Source organism: Bison bison, unplaced genomic scaffold, assembly GCF_000754665.1.
Source record: "Bison bison bison isolate TAMUID 2011002044 unplaced genomic scaffold, Bison_UMD1.0 scf7180017864306, whole genome shotgun sequence".
Lineage (NCBI taxonomy): Eukaryota > Metazoa > Chordata > Mammalia > Artiodactyla > Bovidae > Bison > Bison bison.
In genome coordinates this window covers 893,210-903,971 of record NW_011494878.1, presented here as the reverse complement: position 1 = coordinate 903,971, position 10,762 = coordinate 893,210, and the positions used below count along the sequence as shown (strand labels likewise).

General features: G+C 43.5%; 1 protein-coding gene across 7 annotated transcripts in view; it reads left to right on the top strand.

The window, feature by feature from the left end:
* Window positions 1-3,405: 3,405 nt before the first annotated feature.
* Window positions 3,406-10,762, top strand: part of HNRNPF (heterogeneous nuclear ribonucleoprotein F) — an 18,507-nt gene continuing 11,150 nt past the window's right edge. For 2 of the 7 annotated variants that reach the window (XM_010852014.1, XM_010852020.1), the window contains exon 1: window positions 3,406-3,491. The gene's annotated coding sequence lies outside the window, so the exon portion shown is untranslated. Of the gene's footprint in view, window positions 3,492-3,814; window positions 3,883-3,917; window positions 4,543-5,503; window positions 5,561-10,762 lie in introns of those variants that run through there. The other 5 variants (XM_010852010.1, XM_010852006.1, XM_010852009.1 and 2 more) reach the window with 5 other exon arrangements.

Sequence of the window (10,762 nt, the reverse complement as noted above, 5' to 3'; positions counted from 1 at the left end):
TGATCTGATCTGAATTGCTTTTTAGAGTAATTACTTTTTGAAAAGCATCTCAGACACTGGTTTATCTGTAATTTTTGGTGCAAAAAACAATGAAAGGAAGTAGTATGTCAAAATCTCTTACATTTTTACAATACCTATAATTTTCTGTATGTTTTAAATATTCCATAATTTCTAAAAAGTGGAGGTTACTGAGAGAGAAAGAGAAAAGCTGCAAGCTGCCCTGTATCTAGCAAATTTTTTTTCTAGTTATATTGAGATCTAATTGGCAGATAATAGCACATCTTGACGAAGATGAAGTTTTCTGACTTCTGAGGCCCCACAGAAGTGAAAGAGTCTAACTGTACATATTTTAGGGTGGGGAAAAGACCATGATGAGGCTAAAGGGGGACAACACAGAATGGTGACAGAACTAGGCCCAGCTTAAGTCAGGCTTTGTTGATGGCCAGGCCTGCTATGGAAACAAAGGGCAGCCACACAGCACTGCCCAGGACCACACAGCCCCACTGCAGTCTCTGGTGAGACAAAAAAAATCAATTCTAGCAAGTAACCATCAAGCTCATGGGGTGCCATAACCCCAATTTTACTATTTCACACAAAGTACTGTTTGAGATAACTGTAAACTATCCCCAAAGAACTGCAAATAACCTAGGGATCCAGTCTTCTGTGGTGGTACTGCTGCTTCAAAGATGCATTTTTTTCTATGTTGGTCAAAAAAATTAACCAGACAAGGCTGTGACCGCTGAGCCTGCTGGTGTCCCACCTGGGTTATCTTATCCTTCTTCTCTGACTACTACAGCAGCTGGCCTCAATGAGAAACATCCCATTTGGACTGGACCTATACTGTAGCTGGGCAGTTCAATACTTTATTTCATTCTTTCCTTCCTTCACATGGGAAAGGGAGGCAGAGAAGGCACTTGGGAACTAACCCAGAAAGACCTATCTCTCACTGGGCTTGAGAGTGCAGTACTTAAAAGAGTGGAGACTCTGAAACCAGAGTGTCTTAGCGCTGCACTCTGAAACCAGAGTGCGTTAGTGCAATGCCCAGACCTGCTATCTACAAGCCGAGTAATTTTAGGAAAGTCACCTAACAATTCTATACCTCAGTTTCCTTCTACTAAGCAGTTATAGTAACATCCTGGTGAGTTGCTATGATGCTTAAATGAGATTAAGTACTCAAAATAGTGGAAAGCACAGTAAGGGTGCAATACATGCTTGCAAAGACTCTTCAGTCATGTCCGACTGTTTGTGATCCTATGGACTGTAGCCCACCAGCCAGGCTTCTCTGTTCATGGGATTCTCCAGGCAAGAGTAATGGAGTGGGTTGCCATGCCCTCCTCCAGGTGATCTTCCTGATCCAGGGATCAAACCCTTGTCTCAGGCATCTAACTCCATTGACAGGTGGGAAGCCCAAAGATGCAATACAGGTCCACTGTTGTTATCACCACTGCCATTTGACAGGTAATGTGATTGTGAGTAAGAACCTTCTCCGAATCTCCCTGATCCTGCCTATACAAATGCTCTCCTGGGAAAGAAGGGGCGAGAAGGTGTCAAAGCTTAATGGGTAAACTGTTCTTTCGAGGGGTACCAACTGGAACATTCTAGACAAAACTCTATACTATTTGCTAGTGGTTTCCAGACATGAGCTTATTTTAAACACTCAAAACTTATTAAAAAGTATTTGTGATAATAATCCACTTACATAAACATCAGGAAGTAAACAGGCAGGTCAATCTGTAAGAGGATACATCTTGGGGTGATTTTCATTTGTGGTGAATTCAACTGTTTATAAATCAGATGGTAGAGGTGCACTTGTGCAGACACTCTCAAGAATCAAAAAAGATGTCTTTTGACTTCAGAGCCTGGGTGAAACACTTTCGTGGACACAAACGTGAAAAGAAAAGGTGGAGACCTCTAAGGCCCTACAGCTGAGGAGGCAGTCCATGTTAGACTAGCTATGGGCAAGCATCTTCCAGTTAGTGAGATGAGATGTACATCTGTTGAAAAGGTCTGGGATCTGTGGCACCAGTCTGAGCTTTCTGTGGAAGAAAATCCACACATGACTGTGCTGGTGCTCACCTGCAAAAGATATCGTAGTGGACACCTGCGATGACTCCCAAGGAGCAGGGGAGGCTCAGCATCAGGCCAAGGCCCCAGTCTTTCATTTACAGAAGGCCTCAAAGATTACTGCATCATGGATGAATGCTGGAGAACTGTCAAACTTGATGAGGGGATCAAAAAGCCCCCACGGCTCAGAGGCCTGCTTAGTGCTTTGTAGGAACATGTCTTATTGGACCTGATTTCAGTCTCTAAATTCTGAAGCTTTTGTGTGTGTATGTGTGTGTGTGTGTAATTTGAATATTTGCCTCAGATTAGGTATTTGCATTTTCTCTCCAGAGTCGGACTTTTCTATAGCCTGACCTGTGATGGAGTCATTGGATTTCTTACAAATAACTTATTTGATTTTTGAAGAACCTGTTTTCTGTAATTGTGCCTCATCAGTTTTCTCTTAATTTTCAAGTCCTCTTGTTTTTACTTTTCTTTTCCCCTTAGAATCAACTTCTGGTGACAAATTGTGCTCCTTCCTTTTCTATAGTAACTACTCATAATGACAACCCACTACAGTATTCTTGCCTGGAGAATTCCAGGGACAGAAGATCCTGGCGGGCTATGGTCCACAGGGTCGCAGAGTTGGACACGACTGAACAACTAACATTTCACTTTCACTCATAATCTGACCCTATTCCAAGCACCCCCTTATTAAGTGGTGGTTTTTAAAATAATCTTCTACTTAAGCAGTGATGAGTGTCTTCATATCTTCCTCTTTATGGAAGCTCCAAAAATAAAATAGCAATGATTAACCCCAGAACACATTAAAGAATCTGCTCCACTGCCTCAGGCAGGGTAGCCATTTCAGTTACCGTCTTGCCAGTCTGCTCAGGGGCTCTGACTGAAAACTAATTTTCCTCGGGGTCCTGAGGGCCACCTTTAGCAATCTTGGGGCTTCTCAGCCTAAGAGAGAATCAGTTGAGCAACCCCAGGTCAACTTGCTAATCCCTCTCTAAACCCTGCCCTCGGAGCCGCCTTTATAGGTTTCCGGTGTTCTCGGTTCCCTCTTTCTTCATTCTCAGCAAGAAATAACTCTGTTTTCTTCTGTTGCCCTGGCCTTCAATCCAGGGGTCCTTTGGGCTCAATATTTGGGGAACTCTCCCAGTCAGTATCTATTGCGGCTCAAAAGGGCCCCACTAACCATCCTAGAGAGCTCGCCCCCTGCTCGTAGCTCCCCTCCCAGCAGCGCCCCGGCTCCGTACGCCCCTGCCCCGCCCTACTACTAGCTAGCCAATCCCTGGCTCCGCTCCGGGAGCGTCACAATGGCGCCCCCGCGGCTCCGCCCCCGGACGCCCGCCTTGGAGACCCCGCCCCTCCGCGGTCTTTGCGTCTTTCCGGCTCCGTCTGGGAAGTGAGACCGCGCCGCGTCTTGTTGGGAGAAGCAGGTGGGATTCTGAGGGGAAGCCGGCCAGCGGTTACACCGGGAGCCGGGAGCGGGGCGGGGGCGTGAGTTCCTGGGGCTCTTGTTCCTGGGAGCTTGGGCGTGGGGCCGAGGAGGGGTAGGGCACTCCGAGAGCTTTAGGGCTTCCGGAAGCGCCGAGTGCGCACAACGGGCGGGGGTTGTGGACTCGGGCCTGCCGCGTGCCTGAACCCGCCCCTCGGGGCCCCCTCCCGGGGCGCGCTGCCAGGGGTTTCCATGGTGATGGTAAACAAGCCTCAACTGCCTCAGCCACAACTGCCAAGTCCCTAGCGTTCCACCCTCCTCTAGGTACTTAGAGGGACGACCAAGGTGCCGGATGTGAAGAAAAGCGGGGGCGTGGAGACTCGGAGCCCGAGGTGAGGGGTGGGACAGGCAGCGTCCGAGGCTCGCACACCAGGGACCGGCTGGGGACTGGGCCACTTGGCATTGAGGGCCGAGGAACTGAGATTTGGGGGTCAGCGGAGGCGGGATCTGGGGTGAAGGCCCTCACACCCGGGACCGATTGGGGTCTGGGCCTACGGGGGGAGTTGTGAACCGCGGGGCTGAGGTTTGGAGTCGGAGGAAATGGGCCGTGTATTCGGGGACCGACAGGGTACTGAAAGGGGACCCGGCCCACTGAGGGTGGGGACCGCGGGACTGAGATTTGGGCTTGGGGGAGGTGGATTTGAGGTCAGGGGCCTTATATTCCCGGCACTAGACCGCGGGGCTGAGGTTTGGACTTGGGGAAGTAGAGAGCCTCGTGCGGACTCCAGAGGGAGCAGAGCCCTAGCGCCCCTGGCAGGAGTAGGGTGGGAAGACCAGGCAACCGCTCGAGGAGGGTCATTTTAAAATGAAAGCGGTACTTGCACGTGGCTGAACGCGTCCGCGAGTTGAACTAGACGGGTTGGGACCTGACTCCTCCCCCCTCCCACGTTCCCGCTCGCCGAGCCTCGACTTTGGAGCGTTGCCGCCTTTTCTTCCTGTCCGTGCGGCGTGTGTGCCCTAAGCCCCGTCTGCATTCGTCTCCTGCTCTTGAGGTATCCTGCCTGTATTTTGGTTGAAACTCTGGTTCTCGTTGTCTTGGCTTGGTGACCACACTTCTGCTGAGCTATCTTAATTTGGCCGTTTCTTTTTTTTGTTCTGTACTACTTTTCTTTTGAATGTACTTTGTGCCCGTTCTTGCCTGCGCCCGAGAAACTTCTGGACGCAGCTCGCGCTGCGCCTCCACCTCCCTGTTCCCGCGTGGCTCACGGAAGGCGGCGCTGGGCGACCCGGGGCGGGGCTCTGCGAGTCGCGGGGACCCGACCGGCCTTGGACCCCGGTCTTTTACCTGAATGGTTGGAGGGGCCGTGGGCCTCTCCCCTTGAATATGTACTCTAAAGGGGCTCTCAGAGGTTCCCAACAAATAACCCCAGGCCCTAGAGAGCCGCCCCACCCCCACCCCCACTTCGCCGGGCACCAGCGAGTCCCGCGTCCTTTGGGATGCCCTCGGCAGTTTTCTAACCCTGGATGTCCTAAGACGAACCACCATGCTTCACAACTGTTTTCGAGGTTGAGGGGAGAGGGCCTGTCTGCCACTGCGGAGGGTGTTCGGAGGGAGAGCGGCCCGCGAGCGGCCATACTCTGAGGGGGGCGGTGCGGCCGCGGCGGCTTCCGGAAACCGCCGGCTGGGAGGCCGGGGGCGGGGGGGGGGGGGCGGCCTCGGGTGGTCCGACCCTTGTGGAACTCTTAGGGTTGAAGGCGGCAAATCTTTTAGAAACATCTTCGAAACTATTGATTTTACTATAATTGTCAGTATTTCAGTCACGTTTTTAAAAGTTGACTGTTTCTGAATTTCTAGTAAAAATGAAAATAATTTGGGGTTCTCCGGTCAGATAAAAACCTGTTAGGGCCTATCAGTGAAAAGTGATGTTTTCAGTGCTAATTTTTAGGCAATTTTTCTTTTTTCATTTTAATTCCTGCACTTAATGAATATTGAGAGAGATCGTTTTATTACAGGTGTTAAGCAGATTCATCCTTTGCCTTGAGGATCTCCTCTTCCTGTGTGCATTCTCTGTAAGTTGATTCGGTTTTTTATTTCCGTTTTACGGTGTCTCTGTTTTTTAATCGTTTATTTTAGTAACGTTCTTTTTGTATTATTTGCTTTTTGTTGCTTTTCTCTTTAACTGGCAAGTGACTGGTTTTCACTTGAGTACTGTTGTTACAGAGCTCCCTTTAAACATAAAATATCTGAAAAATGTGAGTTGATTTGAGGAGAGTTAGTCCTTGTTGTGACCGAAACTGAGGGAGAGTGTGGAGACAAGGGGTGTGTGCCCTTTGGAGTCGGTGCCTGGAGAGACTGCAGAAACGGGAGGGGGCCACCTTCCACAGAGCTGACTTTACCACCAACCTGCCCTCTCCAATCTGAGTTCTGGTTCTCAGATTCTTTGTAGAAACACATTAAGTGACCCTTAACTGGATCCACACACAGAGCTAGGTGTTTTTCCACATTTTCTAATCGCATGCTCATGACCAGTTTGCAGGAAAGTATTACTGTGTTGTCATCATAGAGATGTGTCTTAAGGGACATAGGTGGGACTGGGACGCAGGTCTGCCTGACGGCTTCAGTCTTCTACCAGGGCCCCTGCCCCTAATTAGCTGCCACAAAGGTTCTTGAGGAGGACAGAAAACGGGGCAGAGGAGAGCCAGGCTCATCCAAGACCAGCCTGGCTTATTTTACAACAAATCCCGGGCATAGTAAGATTTTTATTCATAACTTTGTATTTCTAAAGACTTTTAAAATATAACTGCAATACCATTACCACACCTAAAAAAATAATTCTTTGATATCATCTAATACTCAGTGTTCACATGTACCTGATTGTGTAATATTTTTATATAGCTGGTTGGTTTGATTTGGAATCCAAACAAGTTCATTATATATTTGTTAGATAACTATCCTTTAAGTTTATGTTTGTTTTTTTTTAATTGTTTGGCTGTGCTGGGGTGCTGCATGCAGGATCTAGTTTTCTTACCAGTGATGGAACCTGGTTCCCCTGCATTGGTAGCACCACGTCTTAGCCACTGGACCACTAAGGAAGTTCCCTCTTAAGTTATATTTTAAGCTAGAACAGCACTGTCCAACAGAAATACAATGCAAGTCACATAATTTAACATTTTCTGATGAAAAGAAACATACAGTTCACTTTAGTAATTTAGTTTAATGTGATATATATGTACCTTAAATAGATCCAAAATATCACTTCATCGTGTAATAAATTTTCATGCTTTTTTCCTGAACTAAACTTTCAGAATCCAGTGCGTGCTTATTTTATAGCACATCTCAATTTGCACCAGCCACAGTTCAATTGTGACAAAGAGGCTCCCTTATTAGTGAGGATCTAAAGGTTTTCTATTCTTAAAGTTTCTTCTTATGTAGAAGTCAGGTTTTGTGTCTCATGTAGAATTCTTTTCCCACACTCTGGGTTTTTCTGACTACATTCCCATGGAGTTAGTTGTTTGAGTCTCTGTCCTCTGCATTTCCTTTTAAAATGTTAGTTAACCTCTATACGCTGTTCTGATTCCCTTGAAATTTTTAAAAATATTGCATTGGAGGTGTTTTGTACTCCTGCCAGGGGCACATACTGGTTGGTGTCCCTTGTGATGTTAGCAGCTATTGATTGTTCTCTAGATGCATTGTTAATTATTTCCATATCTCTGATATTTTAATTCAGTATTCCTCATTTATTAGCAGGAGTACTCCTATAAGGAAGAAATTTTCTTTATTATTTGATTACTCTAAGATGTACTTTTATAAAAGGTTAAGGTTTTGATTTCTTGTTTATATTTATCAATACTAGTGTAATGAACTGAATCTTTAGTATGTGCCAAAATCAGTAATTTTTCTGGTATCATTATGAAGTCATGGATTTTATCATAGAGGATGTGTTTTAATCCATTGTAGCTTTTATTCTCTTTGATGCTCACATTATTCAATTTTTGGCTAATGGGAGTGCCCTTAAGATTGGTTCCTGAGTTTCTTGACTCAACTTCATGGTCTTTGGCTTATTGAGTTTAAGATATAATACTTTCTTAAGTGGATCCATCAAAGTTCATTCAAATGGACCTCTGCTACTGCTAAGTCGCTTCAGTCGTGTCAGACTCTGTGCAACCCCATAGACAGCAGCCCACCAGGCTCCCCCGTCCCTGGGATCCTCCAGGCAAGAACACTGGAGTGGATTGCCATTTCCTTCTCCAATGCATGAAAGTGAAAAGTGAAAGTGAAGTCGCTCAGTCGTGTCTGACTTTTCGAGACCCCATGGACTGCAGCCTACCAGGCTCCTCCGTCCATGGAATTTTCAGGCAAGAGTACTGGAGTGGGATGCCATTGCCTAGTGATGGGCAATTGGGTTGTTAGTCTTTTCCTGTTAGAAATAGTGCTGCAATGCTTCATTTACGATTCTAATTTATCTTACATGGTGATGAGCATCTTTTCATGTTTAAGGGCATTTCTTTTTCTATCAATTGTCAATATATCTAGCCTTTAAAAATTTTTTTGGACTGTTAGACTTGTGTTTCTCTTTTTAGAAGCTCTCTATATGTTTAAAGATATTAACACTCTTGGGAATAAATTGCAGATGTCTTTCCCATTTTATCAGTGATATTTTTGCATAGCTTATGCTATTTTTAGCCATGCATAAGATGTTTAGGTTGGGTTTTTGTTTTTTTTTTTTTTTTTGATGTGTGTATATTTGTAACCCTATATGTGAGTCATGATCAGGCATGTTCTCTACTTCCAGTGTGGAGGAATTTTGTAATTTAGGATATTTCTTAGCATTTCTTAGAAATACGAAAAATTCTTAGCTAACTCCTATTTTACCTTCATTAAGATGCTAATGTGACATCATCAGTGATTAACTTGGAAATGATGAATTACAGTGGGATTCTTGGAATAAATCCAACTTGATCATGACATATTAAGTAGCCTTGTGTATTGTTGGATTTGGTTGTCTTATGTTTATGTAGGAATTTTTCATGTGAGTTCTGGAGTGAAATTAGCCTGTGAAACTGGATAAACTAATTCTAAAACTCTTGAAAAAATCAATTCCAAGTTTATTGTAGATTAAAATGTTTAAAAATGTAGATGAAAACAACAGAGCCTTTAAGTTTAAAAACTGTCCGTATGGCCTTGGGCCAAGAGAAAGATTTCTGAAATAACACAAAAATCGATATTCATTTAAGAGAAAAATGACAAGAATGAAAAAATTCTAAACTATTATGTTTCTCTTACAGTATGCCTTTTCAAAAGTCCTGACTATATAAATATTAGAAATTCCTACCACATTCTCTCCTTTTAAGTTTATCTGCATGCAGGGATGATCCACAATTCACATCTCCAGTCTTCATCTTCACCCTAATTGAGGTCTTTTCTGCTTTACTACAAATATTTGGTTAGAATAGTGCTGTCCAATAGAATTATGATATAAATGCTTTTTTTTTTTCTATTTTTATATAATTCACATACCATACAGTTCACCTTTTTAAAGAGTACGATTCAGAGGGTGTTTTTTTAATTCGCAAAGTTGTAAAAAGCCATCACCACTAATTCCAGTATATTTTTGTTTGGTTAAAGTATAGTTGGTTTCTAATATATTAATTTCAGGTGTAAGCACAGTGATTCAGTTATTCATGTGTATATTCTTTTTCCTTCAAGGTGATTACAAAATACTGAGTATAGTTCCCTCTGCTATGTAGTTAGGTCCTTGTTTATCTATTTCATGTTATGTGTATGTTAATTCCAACCTCCTGATTTACACCCCCTCCTTTTGCTATAAGTTTATTTTCTGTCTGTGAGCCTTCTTTCTGCTTTGTAAGTAAGTGTGTTTTGTTTTTAGCGTCTACCTATAAGCAGTATCATATTTGTCTTTGGTTTCACTTAGTATGATAGTCTCTAGGTTTATCTATGTGGCAGCAAATGGCCCCGTACATATTATGTTGAAACATTCCTAGAGTAAATTCCAGTTCATTATGGTATATAACCCTTTTTATAGGTTGCTAGATTCATTTTATTAGTATTTTGTTGGAATTTTGCATTTATGCTCTTAGGGGTTATCTTGTGATATCTGTCTGGTTTTGCCATCTACAAGTGTATTAATTTGCTAGGGCTGCCATAAGAAAGTCCTGCAGACTTGGTGGCTTAAACAGAAATTTATTGTGCCATAATACTGAAGGCTAGAAGTCCTGCATTATGATATCAGCAGGTTTGGTTCCCTCTTGAGAAGCTTGAGGAATATATGAAGGATATGTTCCAGACCTCTCTGGTTTTTAGGTGGGTGTCTTCCCTCTGCTTTCTGTGTCCAAATTGCCCCTTCTTCATTTTGGAATACAGATGACATTAATTATGTCATTTTTAATTTAGCTATCTCTATAAATATATCCAAGTCTGGTCACATTCTGAGGTACTGGGGGTATCTTTAACATAAGAATTTTGGGGGCATGATGTTCAGCCCATAACAGACATAATTAATACTGGTCTTGTAGAATGAATTGAGAAATTTTTTAATAGCTTATTTTAATATATTGTGATTAGTTCAAAACATCCAAAATATTACTTTAGTACATAATGAAAAAATTGAAAGTGAAGTTGTTCAGTCGTGTCTGACTCATTGTGACCCCATGGACTGTAGCCTGCCAGGCTCCTCTGTCCATGGGATTTTCCAGGCAAGAATACTGGAGTGGATTGCCGTTTGCTTCTCCAGGGGAATCTTCTCAACTCAGGGATCAAACCCGGGTCTCCCACATTGCAGAAATATGTAATAAGTATTTTAATTATTATTTTTTTCTTTTTTGGCTGCACTGCAAGACTTCTGAGATCTTAATTTTCCAACTAGTGATTGAACCCTCAGCAAGTGAGCAAGCAAGTGGGATCCTAACCACTGGACCACCAGGGAATTCCCTGCAATTCTTTGTATATGTACTAAATTTTATCACTTGGGGCACATCTCAATTTGTTCTTGGCACATTTCAAGCTCTACGGGCTACTCTTTTTTTTTTTTTTTTTGCTACTCTATTTTTATCCTTTGTACCTAACCTGTTCTTTTTTTCAAAGCAGTTTTCCTTTGTACTTTAAATTTAGTTTACCAACATATGCTTGATTTTTGTGTTTTTAAAGTATCTGTGGGGAACTACACAACAGTGTTTATCTTAAGCCAGGAAGGTTTCCTTCTATTCTTTATCTGTTCTCCTGCCTCCGTTTTGTCTTTTTATTCTCGAATGCCT